The sequence below is a fragment of the Talpa europaea genome, assembly GCF_964194135.1.
Source record: "Talpa europaea genome assembly, chromosome: 9".
Taxonomy (NCBI): Eukaryota; Metazoa; Chordata; class Mammalia; order Eulipotyphla; family Talpidae; genus Talpa; species Talpa europaea.
The window spans coordinates 2,559,407-2,578,126 of record NC_140076.1 but is presented as its reverse complement, the minus strand read 5'-3'; the positions used below and the strand labels follow the sequence as shown (position 1 = coordinate 2,578,126).

The window sequence follows — 18,720 nt, the reverse complement described above, 5'->3', positions numbered from 1 at the left end:
TGTACCCAGTGCTTGTATAAATAAATAAATGAATCTTTAAAAAAAAAAAAAAAGAAAGAAAGAAAGTGTCCAAAACTGATAAAGTGAACAAAAGTGGTGTCGCCCTCGGGAATGCAGGCCTGAGACAGGAAGGTCGCTCTGGGGAGAGAGGGGGTAAGAAAGCTGCTTTTCAACTTTATCTCTTTTCTGTTTTTTGTTACCTGGTATGTGCTTTGATATAAAGTGAAAAGCCAAATTCTTAAAAATGGAAGTGTGTTGTTTTTTTTTTTCCAAAGCTCCTAGAGATGGAGGCCAGGAAGAGGGAAGACTTGAAAGATACTCATGGGACATAGAGATGGAGCCGCTGGAACAACTTCTTCCAGGAAAGCATCTCGTCTCGGCTCCACGCCTGCGGAGGCTCCCTGCTGCCTCCTGCTGCGGCCAGATGACCCCATCTGGGCTCCAGCGATGGCTGATACAGATTTTTTCCTGACCAGTTGAGAGATCAGATAAGTGACACTGTCAAAGAAACAGTGAAAAGAATTCACTGTAAAATTAATTCTATGTCGTGCACTCGAAATCCCAGCAAGATTGGAACGAGAACCCGGGCTAAGGCTTACTTAGTCAGCACTCGACTTTCACAAACCTCTGCACATGCCCCCAAGTGTGCTGATCATTGGGGTTCACTCTGTCAACAGGGGTCTCTGTGGCTTTACCTCTAAATCACTTCTCTTCTGCGTTGAACCCACTGCTCAGCTCACACATGGCTCAAAGAACTTCCCGTTTGACCCAATACTCGGGGAAAAAAAAATTAAAAAACACAGTGTGTTGGGTAATTTTGTCCCAGATCTTCCCCTCCAAGTCATGAACATAATAGATTTGACTTTTTACACCGTGTGCCCCCCTAAGAAGCATAAAAGAAAGGTTACACTGGCAGGCAGCTAGAAAAGAGTTTAATTAATCCCAAAGCGTGTGCTTCACTTGGAAAGCACATCACAAAAGAATCTGTGTTTACTGGACTGGATCCTTGGGGCTATTATCCCTCCACCGACGGTGAGATTTTTCTGAGGGAGTCTTGTCCCTTGCGGTCTGGAAGGTACAGCCATTAAAAAATAAGATCCACAAGGGGAAGCAGGAGGGAAGATGCTGAGGAGGCAGGCGTGGCCCCTTGGCAGAGGTGATTGTTGTCCTGGCATTTGGGGAAGGAGTTCTGTGCCCCAAGCCTGCGGGTGCCCAGCCAGCGCCCCTGGAGCCCCGATGGTGGGGTCTTGCTCCTTGCGCCTCCTCTTTGGAAAGCAGACGCTGCCCTGCCTTCACGGGCAAGCTCCAGTCTACCCAAAAACGACTTGTCCAAAACCAAAAATGCACTTGTGTTTTAATTTAGCGTGGCTTTTGTCAGTTAGACGAGTGACTTTTAAGGAGGTTGGGACCTACATCGCGGGTGAAACTTGAAGGCGTTCACAAAAGACAAACACCGTGTTGCTGACATGAAAGGACAGCTCCCACGTGAGCCCACTCATAGGAGACCCCCAGAGCAGCGACAGTCACAGTCACAAGTGGGGTGCCGGGGTGGCAGAGGGTGGAAGGGCACAGGGTTTCAGCCGGGCACGATGCCGAGACTTGCAGAGGAGGCGGGCATGACGGCCCCATATGAATGTGCTTAATGCCCTGAATTACATGCTTAAAAGTGGTAAAATGGTGAATTTTGTATGGTCTATATTGTGCCACTATTTCGACAATTAATTACTTTTTTAAAATGAGAGCTTATCCTATGAAAAAGAGCAGGGGTGGTGCTTTGTCATAGGTGTTGGCATCATGCTGACTTCAGAGATGTCTTAGAAGCCCAGGGCAGGGCCCCTCAGTGGGCACGGGAGGACATCCCGGACTCTTCTGGAAACAGGGAGGAAGCTTGCCCTGTTCATGAGTAATGACTATGGGTTTCTGGCCAACATTAAGGAGGAAAGCACTAAAAATACTTATCGGCCACTCTGCCAAAACTCCGCAGTGCTCAGAACGTACCAGGCCAACATGTTGAGGCACTCTCAGAGTGAGGGGGAGCAGACTACACCCCAAGGTCAAAGTCATGTCACACTTGCCCATCGCCACGCACCGTGGCTAATGCAGGGGAGGCAGGACCTGGTGCCCTGCGCTGCACAGACAGCTGCCCAGCTGTGCCCTGGAGAGAGGCAGCCGCAGGAGGCCCTGGAGTCCCCGCAGCCGCCGGGCCATCTCCCCCACCAGCTGCAGGGCTCCTAGGACTGCCAGGCGGGACCTCTTCCACTGCCAGCTCCCAGAAGCCAAGACAGAAAGAGCCACACAGACACTTCCTGACACTCCCCCACCCCCGCCTGGCTGCGGGCATCCTGGCCCAGACACCTGCGGAGGGCCTGGGAGAGGCGGAGGCAGGGCTGGAGGGTGGGCCAGCCCTTCTCAGTGAGGATGGCGGGGCAGCTGGTTCTGACTCAGTGGACCGTGGCACGGCCGAGCTGCTGTGTATCCAACAAGCGCCCAGCTGGACCAACATTGCTCCCACACGGGCCAGGCCCAGAGGGACGGGACAAACCCCGGGCACAGACAGACAGACAGCCCCGGGCACACAGGCCAGGGCTGCTGGGCTGGAAACGGCAGGTGCTGGTGGGAACTTGCCTGCATCCTGGCCTCGCTCAGCAGACCAGCAGCCTGTGCTGGTGATTCGGCCATGAGGGAGAATGCCCAGGACCCCTTGCAGGTATGGGGCTGCGTGCACCCACCATCGCCAGGAGGAAGCATAAAGCAGCATGCTGCTCTCAATGACGGAGGTAAGAGATCAAGTCCCAGCTGCTCCACATCTGCTGTGTGACCTTGGGCATGTCCTCTGAGCCTCCGTGTCCTCATCTGTAAAGTGGGAGTAACCATGGCCCCTGTCTACAGGGTCCAGAATAATCCCCCAAAGAGATACATATCCTAATCCCTGTGACCTGATGCTGTGTGCCCTCAGGCAGCAAGAAGTCCTTGGCAGCTGTGATTATATTAAAGATCTTGAGTCGGGGGAGTGCCCTAGATGATGGGGGGGGGGGTGTCAGTGTAATCAAACTTTTTAAAGAGGAGACAGGAGGATGAGCCAGACACGATGGTGAAGGCGGAAGCAGGAGAGGGCGATTTGTAGAAGCCTTGGCCCGCCTGGAGGATGGATGGACCACAAGCCCAGGAACATGGGCAGCCTCCAGCAACTGGGACAGGCAGGGGAATGGATTCTCCTTCAAACTCTGGAGGGAACCAAGTCTGCCCAACCTTTGATTTTAACCCCTTGCGACCCATCCCCTCAGAATTTAAGGGAACAATTGGACAGGAATGAAGCAGGGGTGGCCCCCAGCACAGGAGTGCCCTGGGCAGGCCGCAGATGGCACAGCAGGGACGCTGTCAGCATAGCAATGGGTTTCAGGTGACGCCACCCCACTCTGGGCCAGAAACCCAGAAGTTCTCATCACACAATGATGACCAAGGACTTCCTGCCTCCAAGCGCTGGGGGTGACTCTGAGGCCAGGCACGTTTGGGGGGAGGAGAGGGATCCCCAAAGTGAAGGTCAGGAAACACCTATGAAGAACAAAAGGTTATTACTCCCGGGAGTTCTATTCTGTGTCATGCACTTTCCTTTAAAAATTAAAGTCGTGCGGGCCTCCCTGGGGGTGCAGGGGTTAAGGCTCAGCACTGTGAAGCTGTCTGCAGCCTCTGCAGCACGAGTGTCATCCCCGGCCAGGGAGCTACACATGGCGCAGCAGACCTCTCCTGTCTCCCCGCTGCTCCCCTCAGCAGTGTGTTTCAGTGGATCCGCCTGTTCTGTTCCTCACTCTGTCTCTGGGGAATCCTCTCACCCCCCCATACCTCTGGCCTACACCCCAGCTCTTGTGTGCATAAATAAAAATAAATCTTAAAAAAAAATTAAAGCCATTCTAAGAAAAATCCTTATACCTTCCCAATAACTTCACCGAAAAATAACAAAATGCCATTTTAGGGGCGGGGAGAAGGAGCGGAAACAGATGACCTGCAGCCCGGGTTGGGGTTTCTGTGAAACGGACAGGCCTGAGCATCTGGAGGAGCAGGTGCTGTGGGGGGCAGGGGTGCAGAGTCCTGGGGAAGATCTCCTGAGGCTCCAGGGTTCCCAGAGCTGGCCCCTGGCCAGGGCATAATGTGTTATAACTATAGAGTAAGTTATTCAAATTATGATCATTTCAGGAACCATTTTTTATGAGAAAATAAATTTTAAATAATAGCATTTTAAACTTTTTATGGTTACATTTGTCATGTGACCTGGGACAAGGTATATTTTTGCACTAAAATGGGACACATTAATTATCTCCAAAGTAACAATCACTCAGTGACAACATTAGTGGGATGAAAGGACACAAGGGGCCAGACCGCCTGGGCCAGGCCGGCGGAGGCAGCGTCATTGCCACCTGGATGTGTGGAGACACACACGCGCGCGCACACACACACACACACACACACACACACGGTAAGGGCAGGCCAGTTCCTCTGTGAATCAAAGCTAGGTCTCTGGAGGGCAGAGGAAGCTCACAACAGTCAATTTAATTCAGGTCCAGCAAACATTGTAGTGTGTGTGCATGCGTGAGTGAGTGTGTGTGTGTGTGTGTGTATTGCTTGTTTATTCAGCTCTTAAACAATCAAACCATTAAACTTTAACTTTGGCTATAAATGTCCCCAAATTCCTGCAAATGGGGAAGAAACTTCCTATGAGCCATGACTCTCTCCCTCTGTCCACACCCCTAGGGGCGCCCAGGGGGCCTGAGCCGACCCCGATGTCTCAGGCCTGCAGTGGGGTAGTATGAGCAGAGGCTTCCTGGCAGGAGGCCCCATGACACTAGACCAGGAGTGCACATGCCCTTCTGTCCCTGGGGGGGACGGAGGCTTCTCAACAATACCGGTGCTCTGCCCGCCCCCCCCCCACCAAGACTTGGTGCACCTGCCCTGACCAGCTATGGAAGGTGCGCAGGGTGGAAATGCAGACCCTCACTCAAAAATTGTTAGGCATTTCAAGATGGCAACAGCAGAGTATTTAAGTAGAGCCCAGGCCTCTTGTGATGCCGAGGGGGTAGTCTGTGAAACTGGCCCTGCCCCTCTCAATATTCAGAATGACCCTGGCTGCACTGGTACTGCCCGGTGACCCCACGCCCACAGGCTCCCCCTCCACCTCTACCCCCTCAGCCATCCACCCTGCTTTCAGCTGTAAATTACAAACACCCAAGCAAACTGGTTTAAATAATAGGGAGATATAGTGGGTCATATCATTAGAGGTCAAGAGAAAGCAGGGCTTTCGGACCTCCCTGATCCACAGCTCTGGTGCTCACTGGCTTGCTCTGGATTCAGTCAGCTTGGGGGTGACGCCATCCCTGGGATGGAAGAAAGAATGTTCGAGGTGGCCGGAAGGCGGCACCGACGACACAGCAGTGTCCCCAGGAACAGAGGCCACCTTCTGCCATGACTCCCCCGACAAGCAGGGATGTTCGCTCCCGGCAGTGCCCCACACTCCCCCCTTGGGAAACATGGAGCTGACTCATAAAGCCACACGGGCCTATTCCCACAGAACGCAGCGCTGGGTGCCACCCAAGCTGGGTCCTTCCACCAAGAACCAGGGGGAGGGCCTCCCCGGTGGCGCAGTGGTTGAGCGCTGGGTTGCAAAGCTGCCCGCAGCCTCTGCGGCGCCAGTTCAATCCCTGGCTGCTCCTCGGCCATCGGAGGAGGGTCCCACATGGTGCGCAGACCTTTCCTGTCGCCCGCTGCTCCCCTCAGCAGTGTACTTCGGTCCTTCTGCCTGCTCTGCTCCCCGCTCTGGCTCTGGTGAATTCTCTCACCCTCCCTCCCGCACTTCTGACTGTACCCAGTGCTTGTATAAACAAAACAAACAAACAAATAAATAAATAAAACATGCCTCTATAAAAAATATATATATATTTAAAAAAAAAAAAAAAAAAAAGAACCAGGGGGAGGCAGAGCTGCCTTGCTCGACTTCAGGGCTCTTCCCCGGACAGTTGCAGTCCCGGCCCCACCCACATTGCTGCTACACGGGGGGACTGCAGATCCCACTCCCAGCGCCCCAGGGCCCCGCCCACATCTCTGGGGGACAGCGGTCACGGGCAGCCAGGCTCTCTAGCCTTGGACACTGACCTCCGGCCATATTTGAGTGGACCGCGGGTAACACAGGGTCACCAATCGCTGGCCAGACTTTGCTCCGTCTGGAAAGATGACTTGGACCAGATTGTCGGTGTGGGCACTTGAAGGAAGAAGCCACAGGACTGACGGAAGGGGCAGCTAGTGTTCATAGAGAGAATGACACCGTGGAAAGAAATCAGAGAGGCCACAGAGGCCGGGGAATTTGGGAAGGAGAAGAAACCATGGAGGGGCAGGAGCGATGGAGAAAAGATGTTGGCTGAGAGGTAAAGAGAGGGGGTGGGAGGGAGCCCCGAGTCACCTGCTGGTGATGGCTCAGCAGAGTCAAACTTCTGCTCCCGCAGCCCCTGGGCAGCCTCCTGCTGCAGGAGGCCAGAGTGTGCACCCAGCTCTGCCCCAGCTCCCCCTGCGCTGGTCCCCTCCCTCCTCTCTGCGCCCCCAGTCCTTGAGCATTATCTTCTCACAACCAGAAAACCTTGTCTCAAACAAAGGATCTCAGATTTAGCGCCACTCTCAGCTGGCTGAGAGGGGAGAATCCCTCACCCACAGATGACGCCTGGAACGCTCCCCTCCCTGCGGAGCCCCAGAGGCTGTGGGGACGCAGCCGCAAGCTGGGGTTCCTCTCCAGGGCTGCACAGCGCGTGGGGGAGGGGAGAAGGACTCAGACAGGTAAACAAGTAATTACGCTGGGATGTGATGAGCATGGCAGGGAGAGGGAGGCGGTGATTGAAAGGGTCCCCCAAACACAGCCACCTCGGAGGGAACTCTCTCCAGAGCAGGCCGGCCATGGGAGCTGAGTGCGGATGAGATGCAAATGCTTGGTAATAAGCAAGCATATGGCAAATTTGTTCCAGCTCCCCTCCCCACTGCTTCCCCTGGCTCTGTAATCCTTCCACTCGTGTGAAAAAGAATTAAAAACAAACAAAAAAGGTTTATCCTGAGCGCCTTCCCCAAATTAGTGCTTCCAGTGGGTGAAGTCCACAAAAGTGCAGCTCGCGGACGCTGAGAACCGCGATACCCAAAGCCATATCCATGGCAACTGATCAGAAACATAGGAAATCTATGGCGGGGCTCTGACGGGCCAGGGTAATCAGGTGGATGGCGCTGCCTTATGAATCCAGTTATGGAATTTTATGAGAAAAAGAATGATACTCCTCCAGAGGAGGGAGGGCTCACGTCTCACACAAGATCCATCTGTGGCAGCATAATCTTACCTTGACTCCAAGGGAACGGTCCTTTTCTCGGGGAAAAAAAATGCAGGGAGCTGAGATCTAATACCTGTGTGTGCTGGGGGAGGAGGTGGGAGGAAAACTTGCGTATTTCTTTTTTTTTAAAAGATTTATTTATTTATACAAGAACTGGGGTACAGGCCAGACGCACAGGAGGGTGAGAGGATTCATCAGAGACAGAGTGGGGAACAGAACAGGCAGACTGACGAAATACACTGCTGAGGGGAGCAGCGGGCGAGACAGGAGAGGTCTGCCATGTCATGTGAGATTCTCGCCGGCCGGGATCGAACCCGCGCTGCAGAGGCTGCTGACAGCTTCACAGGCTGCTGACAGCTTCACAGTGCAGCGAACCGCCTGCGCCACCAGAGAGGCCCAAACTTGCATATTTCTACGGGGAAGGTCTGAGCAGTCTTTCCCGGCTTACTGAGCGGTGGGCGCCCCATGGCCCCGCTGCAGATTCATATGCTGCTGATACTGAGAAGCTAAGAAACCATCTGGGCTAAGAAACCCCTGGGCCGGGATCTTCTTCCTGCAGGTCTCCAAAGCACAAGGTCCAAACCTGGAGAAGGACCTTAGCTTAGTTCCCAGAAACTTAGGGGGGGACCGTGTCTAAGCACGAAGCCTAAAAACCTGGGGTGTGATGGCTCAGCCTTCAGCCCCCGACCTGGTGACAACCCGTCTCGGCGATACACCGTGAAAGGGGAGCTGCACCACAGGACCTGGGTGGAGTGGGCTTGATGCCCAGACGTCTCCTCCCTCCGCCCCTGTCTATGCAGCCCTTGGAGAGTGGATGTGAGGCAGCTCTCCTCTCGGTGTCTCGTCGTGGCCTCACAATCATACAAGATGTGCAGTTAACTCCTGCAGGAAATATCATCGCTGCAGAAATCACAAAGACCTCAGTGTGCTTTTTAGATTGCAATGAAGAGACGCAGCCTGGTCCTAAGTTCAGCTCAAAGAAATGGGGATGGGAGCCTCCCTGTTGGCGCAAGGAATTAAGTCTCAGCACCATGAAGCTACCTGTAGCCTCTGCAGCACAAGTTCGATCCCCGGCCAGGGAGGTGACCCACATGGGGCAGCAGACCTCTCCTGTCTCCCTCTGCTCCCCTCAGCAGTGTGTTTCAGTAGATCCGCCTGTTCTGCTCCCCACTCTGTCTCTGGTGAATCCTCTCACCCCCCGTACCTCTGGCCTGTACCCCAGCTCTTGTATGATAAATAAATAAATCTTTAAAAAAAAAAAAAAAGCAGCAGGGATGGATTTCTTCACGAAGCCGTTGTTCAACCACCACCCGGCCAGTTGTGACCTGACTGTGTCCACATCTGTATCGGAGGATCCAATCCGCCACCCTTTCCTACCCAGAGAGTGGCTAAACCAGGCGGCTGGCGGCGGTCACGTTAATGGGGTAAGAGCGGCCAGTCTGCTATGGGAGTGACATTTTCAGAATCAATGAGTTTTGATAATTGAGTTTACCCCTCGCGAGGAGCTCAGGAGCCTAGACAGAAGCGTCGTGGGCTTTGTTCGGTTCACTGTTTCCTGAGCAAGGCCCATTAGCTTCACATGACTGTTTTGGACATTTTGCTGTCATTACACTCTGGGAGGGACTTCCAGCGGTGCTCGCCAGCATCGTTTCGACCCCACAGAACCCTTTTTAAAATAATATGTGGAAAAGCAAACAAACCGCTTGCTCTGCTTGCTCGGGGGCCTGGGAGAAGCTGCTTCTCACTTGATGTCACCCCCCAGTATACACGGAAGCCCGGGTGGGGTACCCTGGGGAACACAGTTTGGAAATCACTGTCCCGTCTGCAGTGAGCAGACCTGCAGGTCTCCTGGCTGGTTGACAGAGCATCACGGTCGGGCTGGCCTTGGTGTGACCTTGGCTTGGGTCTGCGTGCCGGACGGGCAGGTGGAAGTTGCCCAGGAAGAGAACACCCTGAGGGCAAAGGGCGGGGAGGTGGACACTGGGCCGTAGGGGTCTTGAATATCAAGCTGAGAAATTTGGCCTTTGTCCAGCACCCTGGACTCGTGACCAGTTCACTGGACTCATCTCCTAGAGCCGCTACAACCAAGCACCACAGATGGCGCCCGGACCCCAGAAGCACCCGACCCCCAGTCTCCAGTTCTGGGGTCTGGAGTCTGAGATCTGGGTGTTGGCAGGTGGATTTTTTCAGAGGCCTCTCTCCTGGGCTTTACATTTTTTTAAGATTTGTTTATTTATGCATACAAGAGCTGGGGTGTAGGCCAGAGGTGTGGGGGTGAGAGGACTCACCAGAAACAGAGTGGAGAGCAGAACAGGCAGATCTACTGAAATCCACTGCTGAGGGGAACAGCGGGAAGACAGGAGAGGTCTGCTATGCCATGTGGGTCAGCAACCTGGCCAGGGATCGAACTCGTGCTGCAGTGGCTGCCAATAGCTTCTGCTGACGCTCAACCCCTTGTGCCACCAGGGAGGCCCTTCTCCAGGGCTTTAGATGTCGGTGCTCCCGGTGTCCCTACAGGGTGCTCTCCTTTAGTGCGCTGCCTCTTCTAACAAGGACCCACTCAGGTTGGACGAGAACCTACCCTGATGGCCTCGTTTTACTTAATTACCTCATCTAAGACCCCAGCTCCAAATCTAGCACATTCTGAGGTCCAGGAGGCTAGGAATTCAACACATCGGGGGCACCTGTCAGTCTACGATGCTGTGACCTAGCGAGGTGATAGCTGAGTAGATTTGATTAGATACACAATCAGATGACATATTTACATGTGTGTGTACGTATAAAAGTAGCTCTTTAAAAAGTCATCAGGCGGGCCTCCCCGGTGGCGCAGCGGTTGAGCGCTGGGTTGCGAAGCTGCCTGCAGCCTCTGCAGCCGGTTCGATCCCCGGCTGCTCCCCGGCCACCAGAGGAGGGTCCCACATGGCACGCAGACCTCTCCTGCCGCCCGCTGCTCCCCTCAGCAGTGTCCTTCGGTCCTTCTGCCTGCTCTGCTCCCCGCTCTGGCTCTGGTGAATTCTCTCACCCTCCCGCGCTTCTGACTGTACCCAGTGCATGTATAAACAAAAACAAACAAACAAATAATAAATAAATAAATAAATAAGACATGCCTCTAGAAAATTAAATAAATAAATAAATAAATAAATAAAATAAAAAGTCATCAGGCGACAGTGCAGAGACAAGGGGGTGGCTGCAGGTGTGGAGCAGGAGCGGCGGGAGTGGGGACAGAGAGAAGCATGAAAACTCAGGGCCACTGCCACGGAGATGGGGAGCAGTGTGGGCAGTTGAAAGAAGGGCAGGCGGCTGTGATGAAATACAAGAAGAGGGGCTGCACCTCGAAGGATGGGTGGGTTTGGGACAGAAGAATTGAAGGAGGGGCCGAAGACAGAACCACAGGACAGGCTTGCAGCTGGCCTGCAGGTCGTGTCATGACTGGATAAGACCCCATGACAGGGGCTGTCTCAATCAGACTCATGAGGTCAGGAAACCATTGCTCGTAGCATGATACTTAAATACGAGGGACTTTAGGGAAATGTTAATTCAAAAAGGTATCTGCACCCCAATGTTCATGGAGGCCATATTTACAATAGCCAAGACTTGGAGGCAACCTAAGTGCCCATCAACAGATGAGTGGATTAAGATGTGGTCCATATACACAAAGGAATACTACTTAGCTACATAAAAGGTGAAATCTTGTCCTTTTCAACAACTGGATGAAACTGGGGGGACTATGGTAAGCAAAATAAGTCAGAACGAGCAAAACAAATATTGTGTGACCTCACTCGTGGAAGATAATGAAACAAAGGACAAACAAAATAAAATAAAAACAAACCCTTAGACTCTGATAATAAGATGGTTATCAGAGGGGAGGGAGTAGGGGTGGGGGGCAGGGGTAGAGGTTGATTGGATGGTGGTGGCTGGAAACCGGGCCTTTCTGGGGGCAGTGGCATGGTATGTGCTTGTAGATACTTATTAAGGTGTGAAGCTGTAGCCCTGAGACCTAAATAGTATTATAAACCAATGGTACCACATGGAAACATGCCTGATACATACACATACGTGCTCATACATGCATGCACGTATGCACACATGAATACATACATACAAGGGACCACCCACCACCACCACATGTGTCTCAACAGTGCCCATCCAAATCGAGTTTTCAGACAAGCTCAAATAACAATCTAGAAAAGCCAGACTTCAGAAAACAATGAGAAACGTAGAGAAGCCAGATACAAAAATACTGAGACATGCAAAAAAAAAAAAAAAATCAATTCACTTCCACAGATTACAACTGGAAATTCCCAGAGGGACGGGTAGATTTTGGAGGAGAACAAGAGATTATATTTTATGGGAAGAGCTACAATAACCATTCTCTTCCCATAAAGCTGGTTTTAGAAAATTGTCTCTGCTCCGTAGCTGCACGCTGCACATTTTCAGGATAATACTAACAGGAAATCAATAGGATCTCTTATATGTGAAAAGACATTATCTCTCTGGAATCCCAGCACGGCTAATAGGGCTACAGGAGCCCTTCACGAAAACTGGCCACTCACCATCGGTCTTGCTCCTGGGACCGGGAGTGGCCTTTACATCCGCATCTTTGCTTAGTTTTAAATTATCCTTATTATTTATTTACTTGTTGTTAGACACGACCACGTTCAAAGCTTCGTCCTTCCTTGGGACCAAAGGACCTTGAGGTTTCGCTGCTGCAGGGCGGGGGTCTCGAGGGTGGGCCAGACGCTCCAGGAAGCCCCCAGCGTCGGCCACCTGCAGCTTTCTGGGGTGCGATTGGGCCGTTTGGACGGGCTCAGCGGGCTGTGCCTCCGTGGAGCTGAAATAGAATCAAAGTTAATGGCAGCACACTTGGGGGCCATTCTCCCACGGGAGGCGGGGCTTCCGACACACACTCCAGCCTCGGCGCTCTACACGCAGCCCCGGGCCAGCGCCAGGTGCCAAGTTTGAGGCTCGCCAGAAAGACTGAACACCCTTGTGTCTCCTGGATGGGGCTCACGCCACCACCCTCTAAAGTCTCTCGTTTCCCAGAGAGACTCACTGGTTGTCTCAGGGCAAAGACCAGTGAGCGTGAAGTTTGGAGTTAATGCTGGATCCCTGCCCCCTCCCAGCCATGTATGCATGGCCCAGGGCAGCCCCATCAAGGTACCAATACCCCCCAGGGGGTTCAAGCAACAGGGATCTATTCTCTCCCAGTCTGGGGGCCACTACTCTGAAATCAAGGTGTCGGTGGGATGTCCCGGATGGCTCCAGGGGAGGAAGAGCTGGCGCAAACCCGCCTCATCCCTGTCAGGTGCGCCAGCCATCCCAGGGCCCAAGGCCATCTGAGGGCCCAGCTGTGCCTGCTTTCCTCCCGCCAGTGGTCTCCTGCCTGTGCCTCCACTCCGTGTTCTCCCTTTGGGGAGCACATGTCCCAATTTCCCCTTTTTGTAAGAACACCAGCCGTGCTGGCTTAGGGCCACCCTAATAACCTCATTTCACTAGCTTACTTCTGTGAAGGTCTGAATTCCAAAGATGGGCTCAAGCTGGGGTCAGAACTTGATGGCACCTCTTTTGGACGACACGATTTGATGCACAGCAGCCCCCCAGGAACTCACCCCTTAATAAATGCAGATATAAGTCCTAATGTGGTCACTTAAATCAGGGTCTCTCAGCCTTCACACTATAAACATTTTACTCCGTAATTCCTGGCTGTGGGGAACTGTGCCCTGCCTCGGAGGCTGTTTAGCAAGGTGAGCTCTCTGGCCTCTACCAAGTGGAGATCCCGGCACGAGGGGCCCGCCGCCCCTGCTCTCCCAGGACAACCAGAAATGTCTGCAGACGTCACCAAGGCTCCCCGAGGGGCCGTGGCAGCCCTGACAGAGAGCCCCAGGCCAGACCCCAGACGGGGCTTCGAGTGTCTGCAGGAGTCTGGGCGTCCTCTGACCACAGAGTTTCCGAAAAGCCAGGACCCTGAGCAGGCCCCTCCATCTGGGTTCTCTCGCTAATGCCACAAGTATTTACTGAGGGCCAACCACCTGTCGGTGCTGACCTGGGCAAAGAATAAAAGGGATTTTAAACCCTTTGCCGTAAACATCATCCACGCTGATAGGGAGACTGGAAAGAAACAGGCTCAAGTGTAGCTCGTCAGCTAGGGCCTCTTGTGGGTGAATAAAAGTGAGCAGGTGGAGGATCGGGTTCCATGGCGGGCTCCGAGCGGCCCCTGCCCGGATGGCAGCAGTAGTTCTAGGGGGAGACACCATGGGCCCTGAGCGTGTCTTCCCCAATCACACGGAGGAACTAGGGCCGCGACAAGGCCCTCCAGAAGGCACTGGGGATTGGAGCAGTGAGGAGCCTGAAGAAGAGCAGGAGGAAAACAGGGCAGGCCCAGCTGGCTACTCCTACCAGCCCTTGAACCAAGATCCTGAACAAGAAGAGGTGGGGTTGGCACCAGTGGGGGATGGAGAAGATGTAGCTGCTGTTATCCAGGATAGGATCCAGCAGGCTCTGGGGCTTCGTTTGCCAGACCCACCATCAGAGAGAGAGGATGAAGATGCAGAGGGAGCGACAGCATTGAGCAGCCACAGCTCTATTCCCACGGACCCAGAACATGTAGAGCTGGTGAAGAGCACGATCCTGGAGGAAGCCTGCCTGCGCCAGGGGTGCCTGCCTGGGCTCGGGAGATATCAGATGCCCAGAGGGAAGACGTGGTGCAGAAGGCCCTCCAAGCCCAGCAGGCAACCTCTGCCTGGCAGTGACCACCCTGAGAGCTGCCTTATCTCCCTGCATTCCAGGCCAGAACCAGCACAGGACTGAACACACCCCTGGTTGTCATGTGTATCTCCACCCTCCTCATCTCCCGTTGCACATCAAGGCAAATCAGGCTTCTCCTCAGAGACCCACTTGATTCATTTCTGTACATATGCGGACATTGGCCCAAGCCCAACCCACCATAGCATGTATCACTCTGTGGAGAATAAAGCACCCCATGTACACAGCCAAAAAAAAAAAGTGAGCAAGGATGAAAGGGTGTGTTTGGGGGTGCTGAAGCTTCCACACGGGCCTGGAGGGGCCCACCGAGAAGCGAGGACCAGCCACAAAGATTGGGGGGAAGCACTTCGAAGACGGAGGAGACAAAGCAAAGGCCAAGGCCCTAGGGCAGGACACCCCAGGTTTCTGAAGAACAGGGGTAGCCTGTGAGCCTGGAGCAGAGTGGACAACCAGAAGGGGAGGGGGCAAAGTCGGCGAGGGCCGAGGCGGACAGACACCTCAGGGCTTGCCCTGGTGCTAAAGACACCGTCACTCCGAGGGGGAGGAGAGGCTCTCTGACCCCAGCAAGACCACTGAAGGGGCCACCAACAGGCAAGGGCGAAAACCCAGGAATCTGGTCTGGGGCCCGGCTCGGTGGGCGGTTTGGGACATGGTGAGTTCAGAAGGCCCGTGGACGTGGGGCAGCCGAGGTCGGCTGGCCATGGCGCCAGGGAAAGCAGAGTTCTTTGACGTGTGTAGGAGAGAAATGGGGCTGGTATAAACTGAAATAGGAAGTCTGCAGAAGGCGCAGGCTCGGAGGAAAAATCAGAAGACTCGGTTCTTTTTGTTGCGGTGAAAGAGATCACAAAATCTACCATTTTTGTCCTTTTTTGGCGTCTATGGCGTCTATGTACGTCAAGTACGTCCAGTCTATGGCGTCAAGTACGTTCACATTTTTGTGCCACCATCCCCTCCATCAGAACTCTTCACCTTCCCCACTCTGTCCCCACTAGGCTCTACCCCCGCCCCGGCACTGGCACCCACCTGTCCACTTTCTGTCTCCCTGAACTGGATGACCCTAGCACCTCATATAAAAAGAATCACACAGTATTCGCCCTCAGCACCTGACTTATTTCAACCACCATAATGTCTTCAAGGTCCATGCACAATGTCATACATCAAAACGTCCTTCCTTTTTGAAGGCTGGCTAATATTCCATTTTATGTGTCTTCAACATTGGGTTCATCGCCTCCATCATCATGGGTACTTGGTTTGCTTCCCCATGTTGGCCATTGTGAACGGTGAAGTTGGGAACGTAGGAACAAATGTTGGTTTGATTCCCTGCTTTGGGATCTTTTGGGTCACTACCTAGGATTACTAGATCACGTGGTAATTCTGTTTACGTCTTTGAAGGACTGTCCTATCATTGTCTACAGCATGCGCCATTTGACACTCGCAACAGCAACGCACAAGGGTCGGAGACTCCATGTCCTCCCAGCACTTGTTATTTTCTGTTTGTCTGCTTTTCAAAAGCCGTCCTAAGAGGCGTGAAGTGGCATCTTCTTGTGAACAGAAGGTTAGTTTTGAGTATGTCAAATCTAAAGCGCCTACTAGACATTCAAGTAAAGATGTCAACTAGGGACTTGCACGGTGGGGTTGGTGTCTTAGGGACACGGTGGAGGTGTCTAGGCAAATGCGATATCAGGGCCATGAGATCAACCCAAACCATCCAGGTGTGCATTGGCCAGGGAAGCAGCCCCTGGACACGGATGGCCACTGAAATGAACATATTCTAATCAATCAAATTTTGATTTTATTCCTCAGTTACTCCAGCCACATCTCAAGTGTCACCAGTCACATCTGACTGGTGGCAATGGTCTTGGACCCAGGACAGCCGCGCCATGGCAGGACGTGCATCCAGAGCAGACAGCCGGGGCTGATGCGTGATAGAGGAGAGAAGAGGCTGAGTCCTAAGGTGGCTCTGGGCACAGGTTGTCCTAAAGCCAGGACTACCAGAGACCTATCTTTCCCAGGGGCCATTCAGATGGCACACACGGCTAATGCTGGCACGTATTACTTGCTAACAGTGGGTTTTGCCATTCACTCTCAAAAGCTCTCCTGTTTGGGTACAATGATCACCCCACCTGCTCTGAAGTAAGGGTTCCCAGGGGATGACCAGGGTGCAGAGCATCAGTGGCTGACAAGCCCAGCTGGGCCCCTCATGCAGGTGACTGTCTGGTGCACCGGGTCCATCAGAGGCTCGGCTGCAGTCTCTTCTCCTGCCACGACCATCTCAGAGAAGGCTGAGCTCCACAGAGGCCTCACCTTCTATGCCAGCAGAAGCAGGTGCAATCTCACAGCCCATGGCCTCAGGGTTGTGGGCAAGGGCACATGGCCGTGGGTCTGCCTTCCAACTGCGTGTCCAGCTTTGGCACAAAACAAAGGGTGAATTCGATTGGCGACGTCTCAGACTGTGACAGCCCCGCCCGGATTTCCATCTCGCCTACAGCCTACCCTGTGGATCCCACCTGCTGACCCACAGTTCACCTGTTGACATTGACACCCCAGTGCCAAGAGAAGAGAGAGCCTAAGAGCCAGGGACAGGAAGGTCTGGGGTGTTCCTGCATTACTCAGTGCTGTAAGCCATGAGGGTTGGAATGTGCTAGAACATGAGGAAGCCGTGGCTCTACATCCCAAGTGGCCCACAACGTCTTCAGAGTGAACGACTCTCAGCGGCAGGCGAAAACAATAGCCCTTGTTAAACTCTGAAGTTTACATGCACACGGGCACCATTCTCACTCAACCTTTCATTTCCATGGAAACCATTTATGATGCCACAAAAAAGAGAATTCTTCCAGAGAGTGAAGGAGTAGTAGCGATGGAAGCGGGCTTTCGAGTGAGCTTCTGGCCCAGAGGAGGACCAGAGGAAATAGGAGCAGGGCTACCGCCAGGTCGAGAAAGTGTCCAGGGACCCCATGCAGCCAATGCAGAGCTGACTCTGAACATATGACTTTTGGGGGACCCCCCCCCCACCGTGAGTCCATGAAAAAGCTTCACCTTTTTTCAAAGGAAAAAAAATGTGTTCTTCAGTCAACATTAAAGAGCTCTTTTCTCCACCTCAAACACAGCAGGTGTGGGAGGTGGGGGCAGCGGTCACCCACAGGGTCTCCTTCCTGAGCTGCCATGGATGGGGGGACAGGCTTAACGAGCAGAGATGCATTGTCTCACAGCCTGGAGGCCAGAGTCTGCGACCTCAGCTGCACTCCCTCTGTGGGGAGGGCTCCAGGGCGGGATCGGTCCTGCCTCTTCCGGTTCTAATATCTCCAGGTGTTCCTTGGCTTGTGGCCACAACCCTCTGACGCCTGAGTCCCACTTCGCATGATGCCTTCCCTGGGTCCACGTGTCCACTCTCCCACAAGGACACCTGCAGTTGGAACTCCCAGGGGTTAGATCCTTAATCTCACCTGCAAAGAACCCTTCAAGTAAGGTCACGTTCCCAGGTTTCAGACATTAGGACTTGCATCTATCTTTGGGGGCCCAGTACACCCCCATAACAGGGAACTTTGCTCGGGATGCTGCAAAAGTCCACTTCCTGAGCACCGAATGGCCGATCCCTGAGGTCTTGTGGCCAAGTTCAGGGCCATGGCATGACCAGTGCCTCCCATTCCGAGACCTGGACATGGCAGGGGAGCTGAGACGTTGCCATAGTGATTCCAAGCCTTGAAACTTCTGTCCTTTTGTATGGTTTGCAAGGAACTAATTGCTCTAACATGACATGAAACACATGAACCCAATAGGTGGGCTGTTTCTGGAGGAAACTCACTGCTCGGAGAGAACTTTCCTCTCTCTTCCCCCATCCGAGAAACAGAATCTGGGCAGTCTTTAGATTTTTTTGCTGAATGACCATTGCACTAGCCTTTGCAACACTGACATTTGGGAGTCATGAGGATGAGTCAAGGTGGTGGGGTGTTCTACTCCTTACTACCTTCCACCCGCCAATGCAGAGGAGATTTTGCAAAACAATGGATGCTACAGAAAGGCTGGTGGTAACACAGGCAGGAAGAGGACACTGAAGACTCGATGAGCAGGCCCGGCCAGGCACATGGCTAGTGGTGAGGAGCTAGCAGAGGGGCCACGCCGCAGGAGACACCCGCTCCTCCGGGAGACTAAACAAATCTGAAGAAGTGGTTTTCCTGGAGCTTGCAGGCAGGTAAGCACATCAAAATGAAAACTGGGGGAAACTCATCAGAGCATCATCCTGGACATTATGTTGATTTGTATGTCTGTTTTTGCAAAGATTTGTTTATTTATGCACAGAAGAGCTGGATTGCAGGCCAAAGATGTGAGGGGTGAAAGGATTTCCCAGAGACAGAGTGGGGAGCAGAACAGCGGATCTACTGAGATACACTGCTGAGGGGAGCAGCAGGGAGACAGGAGAGGTCTGCTGCGCCCTGTGGGTAGCTCCCTGGCCGGGATCGAACTCGTGCTGCAGTGGCTGTGGAACAGCTTCACAGTGTAGTGTTTAATCCCTTGCAGCACCAGGGAGGCCCCGCCTTTGTTTTTTTGGGCAGAATTTTGCTCAAACATTCTGTGGGTTTCTCTTTCTTCAGAAATTAAAGACCAATAGGGC

At 53.2% G+C, this 18,720-nt stretch overlaps 1 pseudogene across 1 annotated transcript; it reads left to right on the top strand.

Annotated features, from left to right (window-relative positions):
• The first annotated feature begins 13,571 nt into the window (after positions 1-13,571).
• LOC311177815 (male-enhanced antigen 1-like) lies at positions 13,572-14,098 on the top strand (annotated as a pseudogene). Its single transcript has one exon. The product of its transcript is annotated as a male-enhanced antigen 1-like (transcript).
• The last annotated feature ends 4,622 nt before the right edge of the window (positions 14,099-18,720 follow it).